This window comes from Vipera ursinii (genome assembly GCF_947247035.1).
Source record: "Vipera ursinii genome assembly, chromosome: Z".
In the NCBI taxonomy this organism is placed as follows: Eukaryota; Metazoa; Chordata; class Lepidosauria; order Squamata; family Viperidae; genus Vipera; species Vipera ursinii.
In genome coordinates this window covers 83,476,700-83,502,978 of record NC_139517.1, presented here as the reverse complement: position 1 = coordinate 83,502,978, position 26,279 = coordinate 83,476,700, and the positions used below count along the sequence as shown (strand labels likewise).

At 43.0% G+C, this 26,279-nt stretch overlaps 1 protein-coding gene across 4 annotated transcripts in view; it reads right to left on the bottom strand.

Moving 5' to 3' along the window:
- THRB (thyroid hormone receptor beta) overlaps positions 1–26,279 on the bottom strand; it is a 224,619-nt gene that overhangs the window by 130,822 nt on the left and 67,518 nt on the right. The window contains exon 1 of one of the 4 annotated variants that reach the window (XM_083376159.1): positions 18,808–18,865. The exons of the other annotated variants lie outside the window; for them this stretch is intronic. The gene's annotated coding sequence lies outside the window, so the exon portion shown is untranslated. Of the gene's footprint in view, positions 1–18,807; positions 18,866–26,279 lie in introns of those variants that run through there. 4 annotated transcript variants of the gene reach the window in all.

Below are 26,279 nucleotides of genomic sequence, written 5' to 3'. Positions count from 1 at the left end.
TGCTGCTTTGTTTTTTTAAAAAAAATTATCTTCTTAACTCACCAAACAATAAAGACTGCTAGGTAAATCTTTTGGTCTGAATTATGATGGCTCACACTGTAGCATTTTAATTCTGCTGGCATATCCTAAAAAACCCCTCAAAACCTGGAGAACTTTTGCTCTGATGAAATACCTAAAAATCTTTAAAACGTCTATTGGAAGAAAATGTATAATCTAATAGTAGTAGATATTTTTTCATAAAATTCATAAAAGGAAATTTTAATCTAGACCCAAGAGATCTAGTGTATGTTGGTAGCAATGGTGCCAATGGCCTGTATATCAAAATTTTAAAGACATATTTGCTTTGATTTCCTTAAATAAAAATTCAGGGATCTCACAGGTTTGCAATGATATAAAACTATCTTTTATGGAACTGCATTTCAGCCCTAGGCTTCAGTAGGACAATGTTCTAATTTCTGTTCAGAAATCAATAACCTGTGCCATAAAAAACAGAATAGAAACTCAAGTTAAAATAGGCAAGAAAATGGTAAGTTAGCACCTGTCCAGCCTAGACGAGTTCAAATACCAGGACCGGATGGATTACACCCCAAAGTTCTCAAGGAACTGGCAGACATGATCTCAGAACCACTGAACTATATTTTTCAAAGATTCTGGAGCACTGGGGGAACTACCAGAGGACTGGAAAAGAGCTGATGTAGTTCCCATCTTCAAAAAAGGGGAAAAAATAGATCCTGGAAACTACAGACCTATCAGCCTGACCTCAATACCTGGCAAGATTCTGGAAAAGATAATCAAACAACAAAGAAGCGAACACCTTGATGCAAACAAAGTCATCACTAAAAGTCAACATGAGTTTGTCAAAAACAGATCATGCCAGACAAATCTTATTGCATTCTTTGATCAAGTAACAAAATTAGTGGACCAGAGGAATGCTGTAGATATAATTTACTTGGACTTCAGTAAGGCATTTGATAAAGTAGATCACAACCTACTACTTGATAAGATAGAAAAATGTGGGTTAGATAGCATCACCACCAGTTGGATTCGTAGCTGGCTGACAGGCCGTACTCAGCATGTGGTCCTCAATGGAACTGCATCTACATTGAAGGAAATGTGTAGTGGGGTGCCATGGCTCTGTTCTGGGCCCAGTGCTCTTCAACATCTTCATCAACGATTTGGATGAGGGGATAGATGGGGAACTCATCAAATTTGCAGATGACAACAAGCTGGCAGGAATAGCCAATACTCCAGAAGATAGGCTTAAAATACAGGAGGATCTGGACAGACTCGAACACTGGGCGCTATCTAACAAAATGAAATTCAATGGTGAAAATGTAAGGTTCTACATTTAGGCAGGAAATATCAAATGCACAGGTCTAGCATAGGTGGTACCTTGCTCAATAGTAGTAACTGTGAGAGGGATCTCGGAGACCTAGTAGACAATCACTTCAATATGAGCCAGCAGTGTGCTGCAGCTGCCAAGAAAGCGAACACAGTGCTAGGCTGCATTAACAGAGGGATAGAATCAAGATCACGTGAAGTACTAATACCACTTTACAATGCCTTGGTAAGGCCACACCTAGAATACTGCATCCAGTTTTGGTCACCACGATGTAAAAAAGATGTTGAGACTCTAGAAAGGGTACAGAGAAGAGCAACAAAGATGATTGGGGGACTGGAGGCTAAAACATATAGGGAACGGTTGCTGGAATTGGGTATGTGTAGTAACGAAGAGAAGGGTGAAGGGTGACATGATAGCAGTGTTCCAATATCTCAGGGGCTGCCACAAAGAAGAGGGAGTCAAGCTATTCTCCAAAGCACCTGAAAGCAGGACAAGAAGCAATGGATGGAAACTAGTCAAGGAGAGAAGCAACCTAGAACTAAGGAGAAACTTCCTGACAGAACAATTAACCAATGGAACAACCTGCCTCCAGAAGTGGTGAATGCTCCAACACTGGAAGTTTTTAAGAAGAGACTGTACAGCCATTTGCCTGAAATGGTATAGGGTTTCCTGCCTTAGCAGGGGGTTGGACTAGATGACCTCCAAGGTCCCTTCCAACATTATTATTCTTATTAATTAAAATAATGAAAGACCGTAACATTCACGTTTATAATTCCAGTTAATACAAAGGAAAAGCACAAGGACATAATATCTCCCTGGCTGCTTTCTATATCAGACTAGGAAAAATTTGGTTGGCTGGTACTTAATATTTGGGGGTCTGTCCAAGGGCAGCACTGGAGGGAAATGGATGAAAGTTATGAATTACCAACATTCATTTGGGTAAAGCCAGTATTTTTTCCCCTTTTTCTTGATGTTTATAGAATTGGATGGTTGAATTTATCAAACTGCATCCATTACAGTATTGGTGTATATTATGCCTCTAACAGAAAGCTGTGCTACACTATTCACCATTAGAGTAGCTCAGTGTCCTGAATAAGATTATGAAAACATATCTGACTCAACAGTTCAGATCTCTATCAATGCAAAATCGATTGTGAGAACACACTGAAGAATTTTTTTCAGATTTCTACAAGTAGTTGCATCGTTCTTATTTTAAATACAAATGTGCACAGGTGAAGACAATATTTTATCTGAGATTTGTTTATAAAGATCAGATTCATTGCTTGTGCTATTAAATTGGTATAATTTCTTACCAACTACAGGTGAAACTCAAAAAATTAGAATATTGTGCAAAAGTTCATTTATTTCAGTAATGCAACTTAAAAGGGGAAACTAATATATGAGATAGACTCATTACATGCAAAGCAAAATAGTTCAAGCTGTGATTTGTCATAATTGTGATGATTATGGCATACAGCTTATGAAAACCCCAAATCCACAATCTCAGAAAATTAGAATATTGTGAAAAGGTGCAATATTCTAGGCTCAAAGTGTCCCACTCTAATCAGCTATTTAAGCCATAACACCTGCAAAGGGTTCCTGAGCCTATAAATGGTTTGTCAGTCTGGTTCAGTAGGAATCACAATCATGGGGAAGACTGCTGACCTGACAGTTGTGCAGAAAACCATCACTGACACACTCCATAAGGAGGGAAAGACTCAAAAGGTAATTGCAAAAGAAGTTGGATGTTCCCAAAGTAATAAGATCATGGAAATAGATTGAAATTAAAAAAAACAACGAAAACCAAGAGGGCAGGGAAAGACTGGAAAAAATCAGCTATCATTGAACTGAATTATCGAATAGACAAATTAATCAAAGAAGAAGAAGTAACAAGAACACTGGGTGAAAATGATTGTATAATGCAGAATTCTTCATTTTAAGAGAAACTACAGTAAAGCTCCCCTTTATGGATTACTGCCTTGTCGTGGCGAAGGGGCTTGCGTAATTCAATGAAGCTATGAGCTATGCCGTGCAGGGCCACCCAAGACGGAAAGGTCATAGCAGAGAGTTCTGACAAAACATGATCCACTGGAGAAGGAAATGGCAACCCATTCCAGTATCTTTGCCATGAAAACCCTACTGACAGTATCAAAAGGCAAAACGATATGACGCTGGAAGATGAGCCCCTCAGGTCGGAAGGCATCCAATATGCTACTGGGGAAGAGCAGAGGGCTAGTACTAAGTAGCGCAAGAAAGAATGAAGTGACTGGGCCAAAGCCGAAAGGACGCTCAGCTGTGGATATGTCTGGTGGTGAAAGGAAAGTCCGATGCTGTAAAGATTTTTTCTCCATAGGAACCTGGAATGAAAGATCCATGAATCAAGGAAAGCTGGACGTGGTCAAACAAGAGATGACAAGACTGAACATCGACATCTTAGGTATCAGCGAACTAAAATGGACAGGAATGGGTGAATTTAATTCAAATGACCATCAGGTATACTACTGCGGGCAAGAATCCCTCAGAAGAAATGGAGTAGCCTTCATAGTCAATAAAAGAGTAAGAAAAGCAATACTGGAATACAATCCTCAAAATGACAGAATGATCTCAGTTCGAATCCAAGGCAAACCATTCAATATCACAGTAGTCCAAGTCTATGCCCCAACCACCAGCGCTGAAGAGGATGAAATTGACCAGTTCTATGAAGCCCTACAGCACCTTATAGAACTAACACCCAAAAATGATGTCCTTATCATCATGGGGGATTGGAATGCTAAAGTAGGAAGCCAAAAGATAACTGGAATAACAGGCAAGTTTGGCCTTGGAGTACAAAATGAAGCAGGGCACAGGCTGATAGAATTTTGTCAAGAGAATACGATGGTCATAGCAAACACTCTTTTACAACAACCCAAGAGACGGCTCTACACATGGACATCACCAGACGGTCAACACAGAAATCAGATTGACTATATGCTCTGCAGCCAAAGATGGAGAAGCTCTATACAGTCAGTAAAAACAAGACCAGGAGCTGACTGTGGCTCAGACCATGAGCTTCTCATTGCAAAGTTTAGGCTTAAACTGAAGAAAGTAGGGAAAAGCACTAGGCCACTCAGGTATGAATTAAATCATATCCCTGTTGAATATACAGTAGAGGTGACAAATAGATTTAAGGAATTAGATCTGATAGACAGAGTGCCTGAAGAACTATGGACAGAGGTTCACAACATTGTACAAGAGATAGCAACTAAAACCATCCCAAAGAAAAAGAAATGCAAGAAAGCAAAATGGCTGTCTGAGGAAGCTTTGCAAATAGCTGAGGAAAGGAGGGAAGCAAAAGGCAAGGGAGAAAAAGAAAGATACGCCCAATTGAATGCAGAATTCCAGAGAATAGCTAGAAAGGATAAGAATGCCTTCTTAAATGAACAGTGCAAAGAAATAGAAGAAAACAATAGAATAGGGAGGACCAGAGATCTTTTCAAGAAAATTGGAGAGATGAAGGGAACGTTTAATGCAAAGATGGGCATGATAAAGGACCAAAATGGCAGGGACCTAACAGAGGCAGAAGAGAATAAGAAGAGATGGCAAAATTACACAGAAGAACTATACAAGAATGAGCTTAACATTCCTGATAATCACAATGAGGTGGTCACTGACCTCGAGCCAGACATCCTAGAATGTGAAGTGAAGTTGGCCTTAGAAAAACTGAGCAACAACAAAGCTAGTGGAGGTGACAGTATTCCAGCTGAGCTATTCAAAATCTTAAAAGATGATGCAGTAGACTGCTAGACTCAATTTGCCAGCAAATTTGGAAAACTCAACAGTGGCCACAGGATTGGAAAAGATCAGTTTACATTCCAATTCCAAAGAAAGGCAGTGCCAAAGAATGTTCAAACTATCACACCATTGCACTCATTTCACATGCTAGTAGAAGTTATGCTTAAAATCCTAGAAGCTAGACTTCAGCAGTATGTGGATCGAGAACTACCAGAAGTTCAGCCAGGATTTCGAAGAGGCAGAGGAACTAGAGATCAAATTGCCAACATACGCTGGATCATGGAGAAAGCTAGAGAGTTCCAAAAAAACATCTACTTTTGCTTCATTGACTATGCTAAAGCCTTTGATTGTGTGGATCATAACAAACTGTGGCAAGTTCTTAAAGAGATGGGCGTACCAGACCATCTTATTTGTCTCTTGAGAAACCTATATGTGGGCCAAGAAGCAACAGTGAGAACTGGACACGGAACCACTGATTGGTTCAAAATTGGGAAAGGAGTCCGGGAAGGCTGTATACTGTCACCCTTCCTATTTAACTTATATGCAGAGCACATCATGAGAAAGGCAGGGCTAGATGAATCAAAAGTTGGAATTAAGATTGCCAGAAGAAATATCAATAACCTAAGATATGCAGATGATACCACTCTAATGGCAGAAAGTGAAGAAGAACTAAAGAGCCTCGTGTTATGTGTGAAGAAGGAGAGTGCAAAACTTGGGTTGAAACTTAACATTAAGAAAACCAAGATCATGGCATCCGGCCCTCTCAATTCGTGGCAAATAGATGGGAAAGAAATGGAGGTAGTGACAGATTTTATTTTCCTGGGCTCCAACATCACTGCAGATGGAGACTGTAGCCAAGAAATTAAGACGCTTGCTCCTGGGGAGGAAAGCCATGGCAAATCTAGACAGCACACTAAAAAACAGAGACATCACCCTGTCAACAAAAGTGCGTATAGTCAAGGCTATGGTCTTCCCAGTTGCAATGTATGGCAGTGAAAGTTGGACCATAAGAAAGGCCGAGCGCCAAAGAATTGAGACCTTTGAGCTATGGTGCTGGAGAAGACTCCTGCGAGTCCCTTGGACTGCAAGGCGATCAAACCGGTCAGTCCTAGAGGAGATCAACCCTGACTGCTCTTTACAAGGCCAGATCTTGAAGCTAAAACTCAAATACTTTGGCCACCTAATGAGAAGGAAGGACTCACTGGAGAAGAGCCTAATGCTGGGAAAAATTGAGGGCAAGAGAAGAAGGGGACGACAGAGAATTAGGTGGCTGGATGGAGTCACTGAAGCAGTAGGCGTGAGCTTAAATGGACTCCAGAAGATGGTAGAGGACAGGAAGGCCTGGAGGAATGTTGTCCATAGGGTCGCGATGGGTCGGATATGACTTCGCAGCTAACAACAACAGTAAAGCTGAATAACAATTATAGATCAAAATTTAGTAAAACAAATTAGAGATTTAAATTGTGCACATATAAAGAGGATATATAATGCTTTAATTGAATTGGATTCGGAAACGGAATTGGTTAAAGACTGTATGATAAAGTGGGCACAAAATATTCAGGAACAAATTTCGTTGGACACTTGGGAGATAATTTGGGTCAGAAATGTTAAATTTACTCAGGCTCAAAACTTAAGAGAAAATGTTTTATAGATGGCATTTAGATCCCAAGAAGTTGTCTAACATGTATCCTAATTTACAGTCTAAATGTTGGAGATGTGGTAGTTTAGAAGCTACCTATTTTCACATGTGGTGGACTTGTAGAAATATAAAAGCTTTTTGGATCAAAATTTGGTGTAACATTCAAAAGATTTTTAAGAGAAAGATAAAGTTTTCTCCGCAATTGTTTTTATTGGGTATTGTAGATTGTGATGTTAAAGAAACTAATTTGATGTTGAATATGATAACAGCAGCACGGTTACTGGTGGGACAATATTGGAAGAAGGATAGTTTGCCTACTATAGAAGAATGGGTGTTTAAAGTTTCGAATCTTGCAGAAATGTCTAAGATTTCTGCTTATTTGAAAGATCATTCACAGGAAAGATATATTTCAGTTTGGAGGAGATGGATAGATTATATTCAGAACAAATATGGGACTAAAAAGTTCCATTTAGCTTATGAGTAGATTTTAGTGGGATATTGTTATTGGTACTTTGTTTGTAGTTATGATAAAGGGGAGTTAAAGCACATTATGAATTTGGTTAATTGTATATTATGCATAATTTTTATTTAGAATATGATTACTATAACTATAACCCTGTATTTAGCTCTGGGAAGTGGGGTGGGAAGTGGGCGGGTTTGGGGTGGGGGGGATTTGGGGATATATTGTAAAACTTTGTTTTTGTAAAACTCTTTAATAAAAAAACAGTAAAGCTGAATAAATCAAATCTGTTTTAGATTTTTTTTAAAAAAAGAAAATCTTAATAAATTCAAAGCAATGATAAGTAGGATTCTGTTGCAGAAGAAGCTAAAAAGTAACAGTGTTCCTGAAAAAGAAAATTTTGAAAATACAATTACAAACAATTGCAATAAAAAAGCTTTAGAAAAGAACTTAGTGACTAATATAGGCTTACAGTCAGTGATGACGCAGTGATGACGCAGTGGGGGCAGTTTTACTCCAGAGTAACAGCCAGGGGTCATTGCAGCTCTACACGTTGTGGAAACTAACAGGTACCAAGAGGGCATGGGTCATCTGGGAGAAAGAGGCGTTTGCTGTGCGGTGGGCACTCTCGACGTGGCAACACCCCTTGGAGGGGGCGAAGGAACCATTCGAGGTCTGGACAGACCATAAGAACCTTGAGGTACTGCAGACACTGAGGTGCCTCTCCCCTAAACACATCCGATGGGCACAGTACTTCCAATGCTTCCACTTCCAGTTAAAGTACGTACTAGGGGGGAAGAAGTTCTTAGCCGACACCTTGTCGAGAATGCTCCAATACAACACCCGGTGGAAGTAGCTGGTACAGGCAATCATGCCTCCTTACCGGCAAGCTGCAGTGAGGGCAGTACCCTGTACCGTAGCGAGCAACCTGGTCCAAGAGCTGCAGAAAGTGGTCCAAGATGACCCCTGGTTACAGGACAATCCAGACCTGCTGACAAAACAGGAAGGGCTACGCTGGCATGGTGACAAACTCTACGTTCCACAAGCTCTGAGATAGGGGTTGCTACAACTGTGCCATGATGTAAAACAGGTGGGTCACTTCAGGTTCCTCAAGATGCTATATTTAGCAAGGCGCCAGTTCTGGTGGCCACAGATGAAAGCAGAGGTAGAGGTCTATGTCCAGGGGTGTCACGTCTGTGCCACCGCAAAGCGCTGTACAGGGAAGCCCTTGGGGTTGTTGCAAACATGGCAGACCCAACCCAACCCTGGGAGGACATTGCGATGGACTTAATCGTCAAGTTGCCAGAGAGCCATGGCTATACTGTCGTTTGGACCGTCATAGACCTCTTCTCCAAGCAGGCACACTTTATCCCATGTAAAGGGTTGCCGTCTGCTTGGAGGGTAGCCAACCTCTTCATCACACGTGTATCGCCTGCATGGAGTACCCTGATGGATCATCTCAGATTGGGGGGTGCTGTTCATGGCCTGCTTCTGGCATACGTTCATCCAGTCCATTGGGTTGTCCCAGTGTCTCAGCTCGGTGTACCATCCCAGCACCAATGGGGCAGCAGAATGAGCAGTTGCCATGGGAGTGAATAATGCATGTGGAGGGGTGCGGTTAAGAGGGCCCTAGTGAAAGCTGGGGAGACTACAAAGGTGCAGGCCGATAGGAAAAGGAGGCCCCAGAAGCCTTTCCGGGTGGGTGACCTGATAAACCTCTCAACAAAATATCTATGGCTGCAGGTGCCTTGTAAGAAACTGGCCCCAAAATTCCTAGGACCCTTCCAGGTCACACAAGTCATCAACCCGGTGGCCATGCAATTACAGCTACCTCATTTTTTAGGGGAAATACACCCAGTTTTCCACAGTACTCTGCTAAAGACGGTGGAGGATCCTTCATGTAGGCCCATAAAAGGAATACCAGGGCTTGTCACGGGGGATCACTATGAGATACAGGAGGTCCTGGACTCCCGGATTTGACAGGGATGGTTACAATACCTGGTATGATGGAAGAAATACCCCATTACAGAGGCATCATGGGTGAGGGAGGCAGACGTCCATGCCCCCTGCATGGTGCGAGCATTCCATCACCAGTGTCCTGGTAAGCCAGGTGGGGGGTCAGCCAAACTGTCCACCATGGCGGATGACCACTTATATGGTTCTCCTTGCCTTCCAGGTGGAGCCCTGGTAGAGGGAGCCACCTGTGGAGCCCCATGGGCTCAACACATTTGGGAGAGGGTGGAAGACAGCACCAGAAGCCCGCCTTGCTACCTGACTCCAAGTGGGCTGAGAATGTCGCCAGGAAGCCAGGTGGCCCGGTGCAACTCCAGCGCAGAAGGCGGTCCCACAGCCCAAGGCAGCTCCAGGAGACCACCAGCATGGGAGAGGTTGTTCTGCTGCAGGAAGCTAGGGGCCCGGTAATGCCGCCAGGGAGGCTGGGTGGCCCAGCGCAGTTCCAGCATTGCCACCACGGGAGGCGAGATTACAGCCCAAGCACAAGGAGGCCAGAGGAGGCGGACCAACGGCACCACTGGGGCAGGGCGTCCTTGTGGCTCAGGCCCAAGGGCACCAGCAGCACAAGGGATGAGCTGGCGAAGTCCCTGTGGGGGGGGAAAATCCCCACAGTCCACATTTCGAGGCCGAAGCAGATGGTGGCGCAAGAGATGGGCGGCCACAGCAAGGGGGGAAGACCCCATGACAACGGCTGATGATGTAACCAGACCCTGGCAGTCAGCACAGTGCATGGAGGGGACAGCAGGATCCCTACCTGGGGTCTGGTGCTCCACAGTGTGATCTGCTGCATGTCTTCCGGTAGGGCTGGACAGCGGGTCAGGAGGGAGGCAAGGACTCAGTCTGCTGCTTATCAGGACTAAATGCCAGATGCTGGCTTTCAGGCTGGGGGGGTGGAGCTACAGGGCGGGGAGGCTATGTAAAGCGCTGGGAGCAGTTCACTCCCAGCGCTGACTTTTTTCCTGTACGGATTAAGCTGTACATCAACTCGTTCCTGTCTACTAGTCATTCCTTTAGGACTGAGAAGGACGCATGACAATGATGCACTTTATAACCTCATAGACTTACAATGGACATTAGTCAAAGACTATCTGTAAAGGCTTTCTTCTGCCTCCTAAGCACCTTGAGGTTTGCAGCCATGAGCATGTTAGGCAACCAGATAATTCTAGCATATTCCTTTAAATGTGCATTCCCCATTGTATGCTTGCTTTCTTCCTTATAATCCTTCCTCTCCAATAAATAAAAATACAAACATTAGTTCTCTTCCTGCTAATTATGACAGTGTCAGAGTGACCATTCTCAAGGGTGATGGAATGGGAGAAAAGGGTTATTAGATTTTCTTCCAACTATCATATAGTCACCCAGTTTTGTTATGAGATGGGCAGCAAATAATTTCAATCAATCAACCAATAAAATTATATGATACCCATATCATAAAAGTTATGATACACTTGATACAATTTATTTTCCCAAAATAATGTAGGAAGTCAGCAACCCTCCTTCTGAGAAGGAAATACTTGGGGGGATATTAAAGAAGGTAGAATATTTTATTTCCCCAAAGGAATAATGGAGAAAAAAATCTTAAAAGGCTTTTCTGCCCAAGTTTCCCCATGGAGAAACTGAGCAGGCCAACTCTCTAGAAATGCAGATTTTATAATCCTATTCAGAAAGACTGGGTCACCTATTCATAAGCAAAATGCTTTCAGACACTGCCCCAGAAAAGATTTGAGCTGATGGGATTAGAAAAACAAAGACTCCCAAGAACACAACATGACCTTTGGTATATAATAGGATTAACCCACCACCATTAGAATACCAAAGGGCACACTGAACCTCAGATCAAAGTTCATTGCACAGGAACAGAAACAACCTCAAACAGGAACAACTCCAAACACAAAACCTCCAAAAGGTATAAAAATCCACCCATTCCCAGCTCCATTTTGTCAGCCACCCCAGAAACATGCTGTGTCACTGAAGTTTCTGGCAACTAAATAAACTGTACCTTCTTTCCTAAGCAGTCTCCATTTTGTTTATTCCTGGCTTGGACTGGACCCTGATGATGCTGCCTAGACCAGAGGTCCCTAGTCACCAGTCCACGAATGGGCACCAGTCTGTGCATGCCAAAAACTGGGCCATGCAAACAAGTGAAGCCCCATCCATGGAATGCAGGAAGCACACGGAACCCATGCCCCCCTCCAGTCTTTAGAAAAAACTTTCTCCACGGAACCAGTTCCTTGTCTAGATAGACTACCCCACAAAGAGATAGGCAGCAAATAAATTTAACAACAAATAAATAAACTAGCAATTATAACACAACCTTTAGATAACGTAAGGTTCTTGCATATAATATGTTGATAGCAGAAGAAGTCTGCTAAAGAATCTGAAAGAATACAATGAATTTTGTTAATATAAATGGTGATAATTTATCAAGATTATTAAGTGCAAACAGAAATGTATATTCTTTCCACTGCAAGAAAGATAAAGCAGGAATGGTTAATTGTTTTAGTCAAAGAGGAGAATATATTTAGTTATGTTTTTTATTTGTATAGCACTTCTGGATTTTATGCTTGTGATATAAAAATGAAACTTTGGTTTTGCCAATTAGATAGTTTTTTTGTTATAGAAATAGCTAATGACATACTAATATGTAAAAGTAAAAGCCTTAGGCTGTAATATTGTTATCTTGTACTGTGTTAAAAAGAGTTGGAAGTCAATGCTTTTTTCTTTCTTCCCTTACATCTAATATTTTCTTTTCCCCTCTTTTTCCTTCCCTTAATTTCCTATTTTTATTTGTATTTTATATAATTGATAAAACAATAAGTCATGAGAAAGCAGAAGCAAGTCACCCAAGTTGTTGCATCATAAGTCACCAAATCACAACAGGTAACCCAAGTTGTCAGTGGGATTTTGTTGTATTTATTTTAAAAAGTTTAGCTAAATCCTATTGATATTTTGTAAGCAAGGAAAAAAATCAGATAAAGATCTTCTGCAAGGTGAAACTAAGGTCACAGCACAGTTCAGAATGCAAACATAAATGTAAAAGAAAACTTGTTGGATGAGATATTTGTACATTGTACCATGTTCATCCATCAAGTTCAAGAGACAACAAAAGCTGCTACATAATTAAGCTGTTGGTTATTCAGAAGCAGGGAATTTTAGTCAGCTGCTATGTATTAACAACTTCTAAAAAGGAGACTATGAAAAGGACATTAATATGGATTAAAAATTAACTATGATTGCCAGAAAGCCTGATATGGCAATTCTACCCACAGAAGCATGTGCTCAGCAGTATCTGCCAAAGCGAGAAACAACACATGGTATTCATTCTGCTACCCTTAACAGCATCAACAGATACAGAGGCAGAGACAAATATTCCAAAATGCCAACTTTTCTCAGATGAGGCTCCCAGAAGTGAAGCTGAGTCAGAGTCCAATAATATTCCGAATTAAATAGAACATGTTTTCCTTTTTTATTCTTTTCCTATATTGTTTACAATTATTCAATTTCTCATTTCAATAGGACTGTTTCTGTAGAGTTTAAGCACCATATTGATACACGACTTTGATTGCCAATGGAGTTTTATCTTGCTAATGATTGTGAATATTATTTCCTAATATTGCAGCTAGGAATTTGAACAATTCACAGTAGTGTGGATTTCCAAAACAAGTTTTTAAACGATATAATTGAATCTATAGCAAGAACATGGACTGATGATAATGGGGTTTTAATTATGATTTTAAATGTTTTTATTGGTTTTAGTGGGACTTCGACATAATTTAATTCTTTTTTAATATTTGTATTTATTGTATTTTATTGTTGTTAGCCACCCTGAGTCCTTCGGGAGATAGGGCGGCATACAAGTCTCATTATAAATAAATAAATAAATGCAAACTTTAGATTCTCTGTGTATTTCTCTCTTTAGAATAGAATAGAATAGAATAGAATAGAATAGAATAGAATAGAATAGAATAGAATAGAATAGAATAGAATAGAATAGAATAGAAGCAAAGCAAAGCAAAGCAAAGCAAAGCTGGAAGGGACCTTGGAGGTCTTCTAGTCCAGCCCTCTGCTTGAGCAGAAGAACCTATACCATTTCAGACAAGTGACTGTCTAGTCTTTTCTTAAAAATCTCCAGGGATGGGCCGCCCATGAATTCTGAAGGCAAGCTGTTCCACTGGTTACTAATTGTCCTCACTGTTAAAAGTTTCACCTTAATTCCAGGTTGCTTCTCACTTTAGTTAGGTTGCCTCTGATGCTTTGGAGAATAGTTTGCCGCCCTCTTCTTTGTGGCAGCCCCTCAAATACTGGAATACTGCTATCATGTCACCTCTCTTTCTTCTTTTCTATAGACTAGCCAAACCCAAGTCCTGCAGGTTCTTCATATATTTTAGTTTCTAGGTCTTTGATCATTTTAGTTGCTCTTCTCTGAACTTTTTCCAAGGTCTCAACATCTCTTTTGTAGTATGGTCACCAGAATTGGTTGCAGTATTCTAGGTATGGTGTTACTATGGTTTTATAAAGCAGTACTAATAATTCTAATACTAATATTGATATTAACACCCAGAACTAGGCATAACGATTTAGCTTTAGTATCAAAACTTACAAAAATTCACAAATACCTTCATATTCAGAACTGCTCCTGTTTTCCAACAAGTTGCCTTTATTTAGCCAAAAAGTTCAAGACAAAATAAACAGATTTTTGTTGTCACTATAGCTAATCACTAGATGTTAGAAGCTTTTACTTACGTACTATACTGCAAATCACCCAGATCTGCTACTGTATCCCATCAATGTTCTTATCCTAATCTAAAATTGCTCAGTGTTTAGAATGAGTTTTAATAGTTTATCCAAGATAAGAACTACCAAGGGGTTACTGTTGCTAACAAGATTTAAGAGAGTGGACAACACCTCTGTGATCAATATAATAGAAAATTATAATAATATGTTTCATATTATATGGCATGGTATTCAGGTAGTATTTATTTTTGTTGCTGTGAGATTCAAAAAAACTTTAACAGAATAAAATACTTTTTTTAATGTGTGTATACCGTATATACTTGAGTATAAGCCGAATTTTTCAGCCCACTTTTTGGGCTGAAAAATTCCACTTCGGCTTATACTCCAGTCAACAAAAAAAACTTACCGAGGACTTGTGCGCGGCCGAGGCTTTGGTGCTTCCGGGATTGCGCGCACCTCTCCCAAGCAGCCGCCGTCCGGAGACCTGCCGAAGTTTGGGGAGGTTTGGGGAGGTGCGCGCGCACCTCCCCAAACCTCCCCAAACGTCGGCAGGTCTCCGGATCTCCGTGCCTTGCCTGCCTGCTTCTTTCCGCTGCGGAAAGAAGCAGGCAGGCAGGTCACGGAGATCCGGAGACCTGCTGACGTTTGGGGAGGTTTGGGCACCTCCCCAAACCTCCCCAGGTCTCCGGATCTCCGTGCCTTGCCTGCCTGCTTCTTTCCGCAGCGGAAAGAAGCAGGCAGGCAAGGCACGGAGATCCCGAGACCTGCCGACGTTTGGGGAGGTTTGGGGAGGAGATCCGGAGACCTGCTGACGTTTGGGGAGGTTTGGGCACCTCCCCAAACCTCCCCAAACGTCGGCAGGTCTCCGGATCTCCGTGCCTTGCCTGCCTGCTTCTTTCCGCAGCGGAACAAAGCAGCCTGAACGAAGCAGGCTGCTTCTTTCCACTGCGGAAAGAAGCAGCCTTCTTTCCGCAGCGGAAAGAAGCAGCCTGCCTGCTTCTTTCCGCTGCGGAACGAAGCAGCCTGAACGAAGCAGGCTGCTTCTTTCCACTGCGGAAAGAAGCAGCCTTCTTTCCGCAGCGGAAAGAAGCAGCCTGCCTGCTTCTTTCCGCTGCGGAACGAAGCAGCCTGAACGAAGCAGGCTGCTTCTTTCCACTGCGGAAAGAAGCAGCCTTCTTTCCGCAGCGGAAAGAAGCAGCCTGCCTGCTTCTTTCCGCTGCAGAACGAAGCAGCCTGCCTGCTTCTTTCCGCTGCGGAACGAAGCAGCCTGAACGAAGCAGGCTGCTTCTTTCCACTGCGGAAAGAAGCAGCCTTCTTTCCGCAGCGGAAAGAAGCAGCCTGCCTGCTTCTTTCTGCTGCGGAACGAAGCAGCCTGAACGAAGCAGGCTGCTTCTTTCCGCTGCGGAAAGAAGCAGCCTTCTTTCCGCTGCGGAACGAAGCAGCCTGAACGAAGCAGGCTGCTTCTTTCCGCTGCGGAAAGAAGCAGCCTTCTTTCCGCAGCGGAAAGAAGCAGCCTGCCTGCTTCTTTCCGCTGCGGAACGAAGCAGCCTGAACGAAGCAGGCTGCTTCTTTCCGCTGCGGAAAGAAGCAGCCTTCTTTCCGCAGCGGAAAGAAGCAGCCTGCCTGCTTCTTTCCGCTGCGGAACGAAGCAGCCTGAACGAAGCAGGCTGCTTCTTTCCGCTGCGGAAAGAAGCAGCCTTCTTTCCGCAGCGGAAAGAAGCAGCCTGCCTGCTTCTTTCCGCTGCGGAACGAAGCAGCCTGCCTGCTTCTTTCCGCTGTGGAATGAAGCAGCCTGAACGAAGCAGGCTGCTTCTTTCCACTGCGGAAAGAAGCAGCCTTCTTTCCGCAGCGGAAAGAAGCAGCCTGCCTGCTTCTTTCCGCTGCGGAACGAAGCAGCCTGAACGAAGCAGGCTGCTTCTTTCCGCTGCGGAAAGAAGCAGCCTTCTTTCCGCAGCGGAAAGAAGCAGCCTGCCTGCTTCTTTCCGCTGCGGAACGAAGCAGCCTGAACGAAGCAGGCTGCTTCTTTCCACTGCGGAAAGAAGCAGCCTTCTTTCCGCAGCGGAAAGAAGCAGCCTGCCTGCTTCTTTCCGCTGCGGAACGAAGTAGCCTGAACGAAGCAGGCTGCTTCTTTCCACTGCGGAAAGAAGCAGCCTTCTTTCCGCAGCGGAAAGAAGCAGCCTGCCTGCTTCTTTCCGCTGCGGAACGAAGCAGCCTGAACGAAGCAGGCTGCTTCTTTCCGCTGCGGAAAGAAGCAGCCTTCTTTCCGCAGCGGAAAGAAGCAGCCTGCCTGCTTCTTTCCGCTGCGGAACGAAGCAGCCTGCCTGCTTCTTTCCGCTGCGGAACGAAGCAGCCTGAACGAAGCAGGCTGCTTCTTTCCACTGCGGAAAGAAGCAGCCTTCTTTCCGCAGCGGAAAGAAGCAGCCTGCCTGCTTCTTTCCGCTGCGGAACGAAGCAGCCGGCGGCGGAGGCTTGCAGAACGGCGGATCGGCTTATACTCAAGTCACCAACTTTTTCCAGTTTTTGGGGGTGAAATTGGGGGTCTCGGCTTATACTCGAGTCGGCTTATACTCAAGTATATACGGGTATGTGAAATTATAATTTCTACATATCAAAACAGAAATAAAAAGAAAAAAACAAGAATCTCTCCAGAACACAAGCATATTTGAAACATCTGCAAAAAGTCTCAGAATTTAAACAATATATTAATACTTGGCAACATATAATTATGTTGATTGCCTACAGTCTTTTAATCATGTCAATTGAGAGCCATTTCAAAGGCTTTGAGAGGTTTGTCTTCAGATTGCACAAATCACCCTATTTGCATAACTGTAATGAATGTGTGGACTGCAAGTGGCATTTTCACTGCCACTAGTTATTTTGTTTTATGATTATCCTTGGGTACATTGGACTCCTTTATCAATTAGTTTGATACAGTGTTTAAAATAGACACCTTCCATCTTCCTTCCAAAATATACTGATGGTTTTAGCTGCTTTTCGTGCAATATTTTGTAAATATGATCCCATATTTATTCCTCATATCATACTGTAGGCAGAATCCAAAGAAATAAACATTTGGGGGAATATTAAAAAGGCAAAATATACTTCCCCAAAGGAATAATGGAGAAGATCTTTAAAAACAGACTGAAACCAGCCCCAGCCCGTCTTCCCCAAGCAGAAACTAGGCAGAGGCCAGCTTTTAGAAATGCAAATTCAATAATCCTTTCAGAAAGGTTGGAGCCTTCCAGCTAGAAATTGAAGAGATTAGGAAGATAAAGACACCTAATATTCTACATACCCCACCCAAATTCTAAAGACAAGAAACATAATAGGATTAACGCACCAATACCAAAAGGACACACTCAGACTCAGGTCAAAGTACATGACACAGGAAATACAAAGTCTCAAGCAGGAAGAACTCCAAATACAAAGCCCAAATGAGGTATAAAATCCTGCTACATATGGTCAGCTTTCCCAGAGCCATTTTTCTGCCTGGCTCTCCTCTCCAATAAACGACAACCTTCTTTCTAAAGCAGTCTCCATTTGTTTATTCCCAGCTTGGACTGGGCCCTGACGAAGATTTTTCTTTCAGCAATACAGTCCCCCTTATTTAACTGTACTTGGTCCTGAATGTATTGTCAATGACTTCAAGCTATAAGCCCAGTGCTTTATGATCCATGATGTCCCTTTCCCATATATACACAACATAACAATTCTGGGCCTGACATATATTCAGTATATTAGGCCTTGAAGCTAAAGCTTTCAATGCCTTCACTAAAACATATTCATCAGTAACTTTAAATAAAGCATACAAAGATTTTTTTACCCATGGTAACCTTTTCACACATGTAATTCCCCAATGGTAAATGAAATATGAAGTGGTAGAATCAGAGATTTATGTATTGCTCTTAGCCTTTTCGTTTTCAGCAAAGCATATCAGTAACAAGATTTCTGCAAACAAATCCAGATGAGCATATGGAATGCCATGAGTAGGCATGTTATTTCTTCATGCAATCTGAAGACAAACAAATAAACTACTGCTTCATTCTGCAGTCATCTGGTGATTAATATACCCACATTAAAAATCTCCTTCATACTACATGCCTGCTATAGGCATGCCTTGACTGGTAGCTATCAACTTTAAATATCATCTTTAAATATTTACCATTAAAACCTATCTAAACACTCCATTACCTCAGAAAAGCATTATATGTAGCTAAGAAGTACATCTAAAAATAATATGGTTAAGACTTAACTGATTAAACTGTAAACTGACTCAGATGTTATATGGCAGTTTATCAACCACCTATATTAAAAAAACATTTATTCTTGAATTAATTGAACTGAAATCAGTTATTCTGCAATAGGTGAGAATGATTTAACTTCCAATTATCCTTGCTTCGTTTGTATGCCATTCATTTTATTTTTTTCTATAGCCTGAACCTACTTTTTAGTTGCAATTAATAGTTTTACAGTGTAGATTTTTACCAAGATGTAATAGAAAAAGAAGAAAAAAATCCCAATCTTTCTTCCAAAGTTGCAAATCTTGCATGTGTACAAATGCATTGTTGGTTTATAATTCTTAATTGGTCCACTGCAAACAAGATCACAGAAATACTTTGTATGTTCTTAGGAATAAAAAGCAACTGCTGGCTTGTGGCTCCTTTAGTAAAAGGTAAAAGATTTATACACTCTAAAGCAAAAGCAAAGTATACTTTGCCTTGTGACATTTTACACAATGCTTTTAGACATTTATTACAGAGGAGCTCATCTCTTTTCTCTGGAAAATTGTGAATTTTGTTTTGCCTGTTTCCTAAACATCTATCAGAATTTAAACACTGTAAAACTGACCTTAGACTTTGCCCATAAACTAGAGATAAGAATCAGAAGGATGACAGAAACCATATTAGCATAAATTAGCAGATGTATCTTAGAGATACTGTGTGCTAGAAAAGGTTCATACAAGCAGACCCATTTATATATGAATGGGTGGTACATATTGAAAGATTTTGTCAGCTATGATGAATCCAAATTGCCTGCTATTTTACACCTGGCTCCTCTGCTTAGAAATTAATGGGATGTAACAACATATTTAAAAATATATATGTCCAATTACACAGTGCAAGAACTGCAGTGAAATTTCACACAGTTAAGAACCAGAGCAAAGTTTGGAATGTCTGTACTTTTAACTTCAGTTCTTTCTCTGAAGAGTGAAATGAAACAGCTTATAAGAAGAGCCATTTTTAACTGGGATTTAGCTCCACATTAATTTGTTGAAGGAAAAATTACAGTCTTGATAGTATTATAATTACATTTATTAGATCATATATTCATTCAACAGAGAGTAATCGTAGGCATGCATAAACAGATCCTCTTAACTTCAGTGCAAAATGGAAAACTACCATGTGTAGAATCCCATTATTTGTGCCTCTAATGATAACCCACTGTTTCCCAATTTTAATAAATTCCAGACTTTTTCACCCCATAAAGCCATTGGTGAGAATTCTGACAACTGAAATCCTGAATCTGGAAATCTATATACATCCATGATAATATTCTGTTTTAAAGTTAAAACAGCAGGGATAAAATAAGGGAAAATGAAAAAAACAAAATGACCTATGGCAGGGATGGAGAACCTATGGCACGCGTGCCACAGCCGGCACGCGGAGCTATCCCTGTTGGCACATATGCCATCACCCAAGAGGGAGGCGGGGCCAGGATGCCCCGCCCCCTCTCCACGTGCTCCTGCACTCTTGCTCTCTTTCTGTCTGCACTGAGAGTCAGGGAGCATCTGCAAGAGCTGGGCAGATCTGGGCTGGATGGTGGAGGCAGCTGCAGCATGAGTCCAGGTAAGCCTCCAGAGCGATTTCGTGCCCCCTCAACGGCCAATCAGGGTTGCAGATGCCTTTTTGAAGCCTCTGGAGCTCGCATCCATGGCCGCGGGGCAATTGTGCGGTGCGCCAGTGGCCCGATCCAGGCTCCAAAGTCCTGCAAATGACCTCTGCCCCACGGATCTAGGGCTGCACAATGATCCCTACTGCCGATCCAGGCCGCTGAGGCGCCACAAAAGTGCCCCACAGCCATGGATGCAAGCTCCAGAAGCTTCAAAAAGGCCTCTGTCACCTGGATCGGCCATGGGGTGTGTGTGCAAAATCACTGTGCAGCCCTAGATCTGTGGGACAGAGGCCGTTTCCAAGCGGCAGCAGGGTGACCCATGTGGGGGGTGGAAATGGTGGCGGCAGGACAATCCATATGGGGGAAACAGTGGCAGCGGCAGGAGAATCAGTAGGGAAGGGAACAGCGGTAGTGGCACGGCAATCCTTGTGATGGCTCAGCCAGGGCTCGGGGGACTGATGGGGCACCAATCTTCCCTCCCCCCACCATGGCAGGCTGCTACTCACTGCGCTGTGGGCCGCCAGGAGTCAAAGGCCGGCTGTGCCTACCTCACTCCCAGTCAGATCGAGCCGGCCACCTGGGCTACGGGGGCAGAAGGGGGTTCTGCTCTCTCAAAAGGCCAAGGCTGGGGCCAAGAGGAGGCAAAGATTCACGCCATTTGCTAGTTCTTTTACTCTGGCTGGAGGCAAACATCTGCCCCATTTGCTGGTTGTTTGCCTCCAGCGGGAGGCAAAGATCCACACCATGTCAAAACCAAACATTTGCTGCGAGGCGGCTGTTTGTCTTTGACCGGAGGCAAACAGCTGCCTTGTGCGTCATGGCAAATGTCTGGTTTGGCCTGGGATGGTTGTTTGGCTCTGGCCGGAGGCGAAAAACCACCTTGTGCGTTGCCGCAGCAGGCCGGTTTCGGGTGCATAGTAGCCACTCACTTCCCTCTGTAGGAGAACGGCTGCCAGGTGCGTCGTGGCAGAGGGCCGCTTTCAGGCGCATAGCAGCCACTCGCCTCCCTCCAAATTGGCTCTTGGGGGGGGAGTGAAATCGCTCTGCAGCCCTAGAGGAAAGCAGGTGTAGGGGAGGCTGGGCAGATTGTGGGCGCCGGCAGTGGTGGTGTGAAGGCCGATCACATGCACGAGTGGTACAGCCATGCAGGGCAGAGGCAAACACAAGCCTAGCCAGCCACAAAGGAAATGGGCGAAAAAGGTGAGCAGTGCGACTCAAAACAAAAACTAACAAACAAAAAAGGAGAGAGAGCGGAAAAATTGACGAGCCAAGCTGGGAAAGGAAAACCAGGATCTCCCTGACCAGCCGCAGAGGGAGCATCCAGCCTGCCTGGCCTATGTTTAGGAAGAGGCCGACCTCACTTCTCTTGCCCTCCGCTTCAACACTCCACTCCTCCTGAACGGAGCCTTCCTGAAGTTCTCCCAGCACCACTCTTCTCACATTCCTTGAACTCCTCACTCCAGGCAGTCCTTTTATCTTCCAACACCTCTGCTTCAGCCTAGAAAGAGAGAAGCTGGGCACACACTCTCTCTTTTTTCCCCAAGCTTGGACAGGGAATATCCCTTTCAATGCTGGCCTCCTGACTCCAGTTAGTCCCCTTCTCTCTCTGCTTCAGCAGCTCAGCCTCCCCTCCCCAATAGCAGAACAGGCTCCCCGCAATTGACTCCCACCCCACATTCCTATATCTCTCCCCCCGTCCCCGGCCATCTCTGCCCTTTGGGGGCTCTTCTCTTTGCCCCTAGACACCGGTCCACAGGAGACAGCTTCTCCCTGTCCAAAGAAGGCTCCGTGGTCTCGTGGGACCAGCGGCGGGGCGGGGGAAGGACGCGTGTGTTTGCACTTCGGAGCAGGCAGGTGGGACATGGCCTCCATTTACGCTTTGCAGAAGCTTGTGGGGGGGACGGGAGGGAGGAGGATGCGCGCATTTGCACTGGAAGAGGCAGGTGGGACGTGGCCATTTGCGCTTTGCAGAAGCTTGTGGGGGGCAGGGGGAGGACGATAAGCATGTTTGCACCAGAGGATGCAGGTGGGACATGGCCTCCATTTACGCTTTGCAGGAGTTTGCGGGAGGTGGGAGGAGGAGGATGCGCACGTTTGCACCGGAGGATGCAGGTGGGATGTGGACTCCATTTGCACTTTGCAGAAAAGAGACATGGCAATTACATAAAAAAATAGCAGAGAAATCAGATAACAATAAGACTTGTCAATAGTTAAGAGCAGGCAAATTAAAGAAAGAGACAAAGGGGCTAATTCTGGCATACGAAGCCACCATTGAGAAGACAGCAATAGACAGCAAATCCCACTTCTGCAGCCGAAGAAACAATAGACCTATTTAGCTGCTACAACAATATAAAACAGATAGACTACTTGGAGAGAGCAAAATGGAAAAGAAAGAAACCACAAAATGTAAAGCCTGTAAATAGACATAGAATAAATTGGCAAAAGAAAGCAAAGGTAGTACCAATATTAATATATACTTTAGGTGCAATCTCAAAATATTTTAGCACCATAGGGATTTAAAAATTATCATCAGTCAACTGCAAAAGGTAGCTTTAGTTGGAACAGCTTACATGCTGTGATGATAACTTTAACATCATTGAACAACATCTATCTATTTCAAACTCTTAAGAAATATTTGCTAGGTAGACAAAAATAGCAAATTCAGTCTAAACATTTGTCTGATTCTGCAATCAGCCATAATAAATCAAGAGCATGATAAATAAAAAAGCAAACATAGCTAAAAATAATTTATATCAACATTCTTTTTGAACATCTAATCAAATCCATCCAATAATCCATCCAGTATTCCCTTTCATTTCAATCAATTCACCCTTCCTTCCTTCCTTCCTTTCCTTCCTTCCTTCCTTCCTTCCTTCCTTCCTTCCTTCCTTCCTTCCTTCCTTCCTTCCTTCCTTCCTTCCTTCCTTCCTTCCTTCCTTCCTTCCTTCCTTCCTGGCAAAGAATGTCATAAAAAGTGTCACTTCCATCAATGTTTGTAATAGATCTTGACCCTCAGCTAAAAAGTATTTCTTCATGGAGATGCCCTGTTCCCAAGTGTAGGCTAGTCTGTTGAGATCCAGTTGTTGTTTGCTAAAATGTCTATTAATGTTAGCAAACCTGATCTTAATGACTCATTAGAATTTCTGATTCTTGGGCCTGGAGGAGGAGAATCATCTATATCAGACATGTCAAACACAAGGCCCGGGGCTGGATCTGGCCCGCAAAGTGCTTTCATGCGGCCCGTGAAACCATCCTGGAAACAGTGAAGGAACGGCCACCACTGCCTTGGCCCTGGCCCAGAGACCCTCCTTCTGCCAGAGATCTTCAGATCTGTCCCACTCCTGCCCAGGCCCCCATAGGCACCCTTGATGCCAATGATGTAGAGCTGGCCATGCCCACCCAGTAGGCCATACGCACTCTAGCCATGCCCACCCAGTAGGCCATACGCACTCTAGCCATGCCCACCCAGTAGGTCATGCCCACCCAGACCATACCCACCCGGCCCCGAGGGCAACCACAATGCTGATGCTGCCCTCAATGAAATTGAGTTTGACACCCCTGATCTATATCCTTGGCCTCATCTTCCAGCATAATCAATTCCTTTGTACCAGACTATCATTTGTTGTCCATACATGATTATTGATTCATGAAGGCACATTCTTTGGCTAGATTTACTCCTGTTTCCATTGGCTCTCTTATAATCATACAGTATGGATCTAACGACCAGTAAAAGAATGGCTTCAGGTCTTCATTTGGCGTACCTGAACCATTGTCTAAAGAAGAGTTAGATGAGAGTCTTGTTGGAGGAAAATAGATCTTCGCTTGGTTTTATAACTTCTTTGTAATTTTTTGTTATTCAAGTCTCTGGCTTCAATCCCAGTCAACAATAACCATCTCCTGTGAGGATTATTTTAAAATTTAAATAATAACAGTATTAGTTCTTCTATCTTAGAACAAATTAGCATAAGCTCTGATGATCTACTTAAAAAATTTACTCCCCTATGATCCCCATCCAAAGTACCTTGGAGTAACATCGGACTGGACTTTCTCCTACAATATACACCTAGAGAATATGGTGGCAAAACATTCTGGAACAACATACTCCAGAAATTATGTGGAACTAAATGAGGAGCTTCAGCTGCCACCCTCAGGTCATCAGCACTAGGGCTGGTCTACTCCACAGCAAGATATTGTGCCATACTAGTAAGTTAGATGCTAGACTCAACAACATAATGAGGATTATAAGTAGATGTACAGTATTAAAACCACATTGACTTGTTGGCTTCCTGTTCTAAGCCATATAGCACCACCAGCTTTAGGAAGGCAAAATGTACTAGTGAGAGAATACAGAAAAATTATGAACAACTCACTCCTACCGGTGCATGCTGACCTTCCTCATTTATCAGCCAGAAATTCCAAGAAGCCTTCATTAGCACTTGCACAACATCTGCTCAACAACTTTAACATTCATCCCCAATGGAAAGCAAATGGGGTTGCTGAATGTCTAGACATAGGAAGACATATAAAGGACTCCAGAAAAAAGGTGCCAGGCTTTGAATACCACATCTGCAATGGACAAACCTAAATAGAATTCACATCTTATACAGTATCTGCCAGGATGCTGTATAAATTGGGCAAAGTATCCTTCCCTCAGTGTGATTGTAGGGGTCCCACAACAACTGTAGATCACATTGTGACTGGCTGTAACCTGATGTCTTATACCAGATCAGTATCTGTTTTTTTTTAACATGAACGATGCTACGCCTCAATGATTAGATGGCCTAGACATTGATATTTGAATAAAGATCTTTTTAACACTTATATTTTATTGTGATTTACTAACCTAGGTGAAATGTTAATATATATTGCTAGTCCTTATCAGTGCTTTTTTTCTAAAAAAAAAAAAGGTGCCGGAACTCTCCCAGGCGGGGGTGGGGGGGCGCTGCTGCAGTCACAGGTGCAAAGGGTGTTGGCGGCGGGCTCCCCCCTGGGGCTGGAGCCGGCGCGGCTGGTGCTGTGGGAGCACCAGAGCCCACTCTATATGGTGGGGCTGCGCGGTGCTGGTAGCGGAGGCGGTGCAGGCCAGGCGATGTTTTAATCTTATGATTTTAAAAATATATTTTTTTATTGTAAGTTTCCTCAAACCTTGCCATGTGGATTGCATACAAATATTATATAATTGGTAAATAAAGGTAGAACATATGTTAAATATACTTCAAATGATAATATACTTCCCTACAAAGTAAATTCTTGCTCAATAACAGACCAAGGAGTTAACTCGGAAAGGCAAGAGGAAAATCTAGAAGAGATCTGTGCAACTTGTAGAAGGGAAAGGCCCACACTGATAAATTAAAAATCCTTGTAGTCTGCAAAGGAATGTTTGTGGGCTAATCAATCATTTGGAGACTAGAGGAGCATCTACAGTGTTGGAGCTCGTGGTCATGGTAAGCCATGAAGGCACTAGACAACATGACTTTCAGGGCAGTGGTGGTGATTTTATTACTTTAAAAAAAGTCTGTGCTCTGTCCAAGGGTGCTTGGTAGGCTGCATGTACTGGCCTGGTCTAGAATTTATTTTGGAGCATTCAACTATCTAGAGCAGGCATGTCAAACTCATTTTGTTTGAGGCAACTTTTTATAAAAGAATTGCCATTAATTTGTTTTAATAAAATAATTTAAATCAATTTTTCACTTGATTTCAAATTAAATGAATTATATTGGTTGACAATGAGATTTTTTTTAGTACAATTGCCAAATGCAATAAACTGGTTTTAGGTATATGTTACTGGGAGGAAAAAGCAATCCCTGCTGTGTTACTGATCCCAGAGAAACATTTGCATGTATGCAGGTATCCTTAGGATGCCATAGTTATGGATGAGAAATATTGGTTGAAAAGTTGGCATTTCTGGATGCAATACAGATATTTTGGACTTATTTTTGTTTCTTTGCATGTTTGAAAGCTAAGAAAGGACAGAGAAAGAGGGCAATTTGTGACTGCAGGGAAGGCAAGGAAAGAAGGCATGGTATGTGTGCATGTAGATACAAAGTACAAGAAGGTCAGGGAAGAGGGCATAAGGAAGCTGAGGGAAGAGGGCATTGGGGCACATGTTTGTAAATGAGTGAAGAAAGTCTAGAGGTTGGGAGTCTTACACAAGCAACTTGCAGTCTTCCCAGCTCGCTTCCCCATTGATTTTATTTTAATTTGGAAACCCACCAGTGAAAGTTGCAAATGATTATCATCTGACCATGGGATGCTACAACTGGTCATAAGTATGAGCTGTTTATCAACTGCTTGAATTTTGTTCACATGATCATTGGGGGCACTGTAAAAGGTCAAAACTTTTGAGGACCAAAGTAATTTCAAATAGTGGCTGAACAAATGGTTATAATATGAAAACTACCTGTAATGCAGAGAAACTCTAAGCTTTC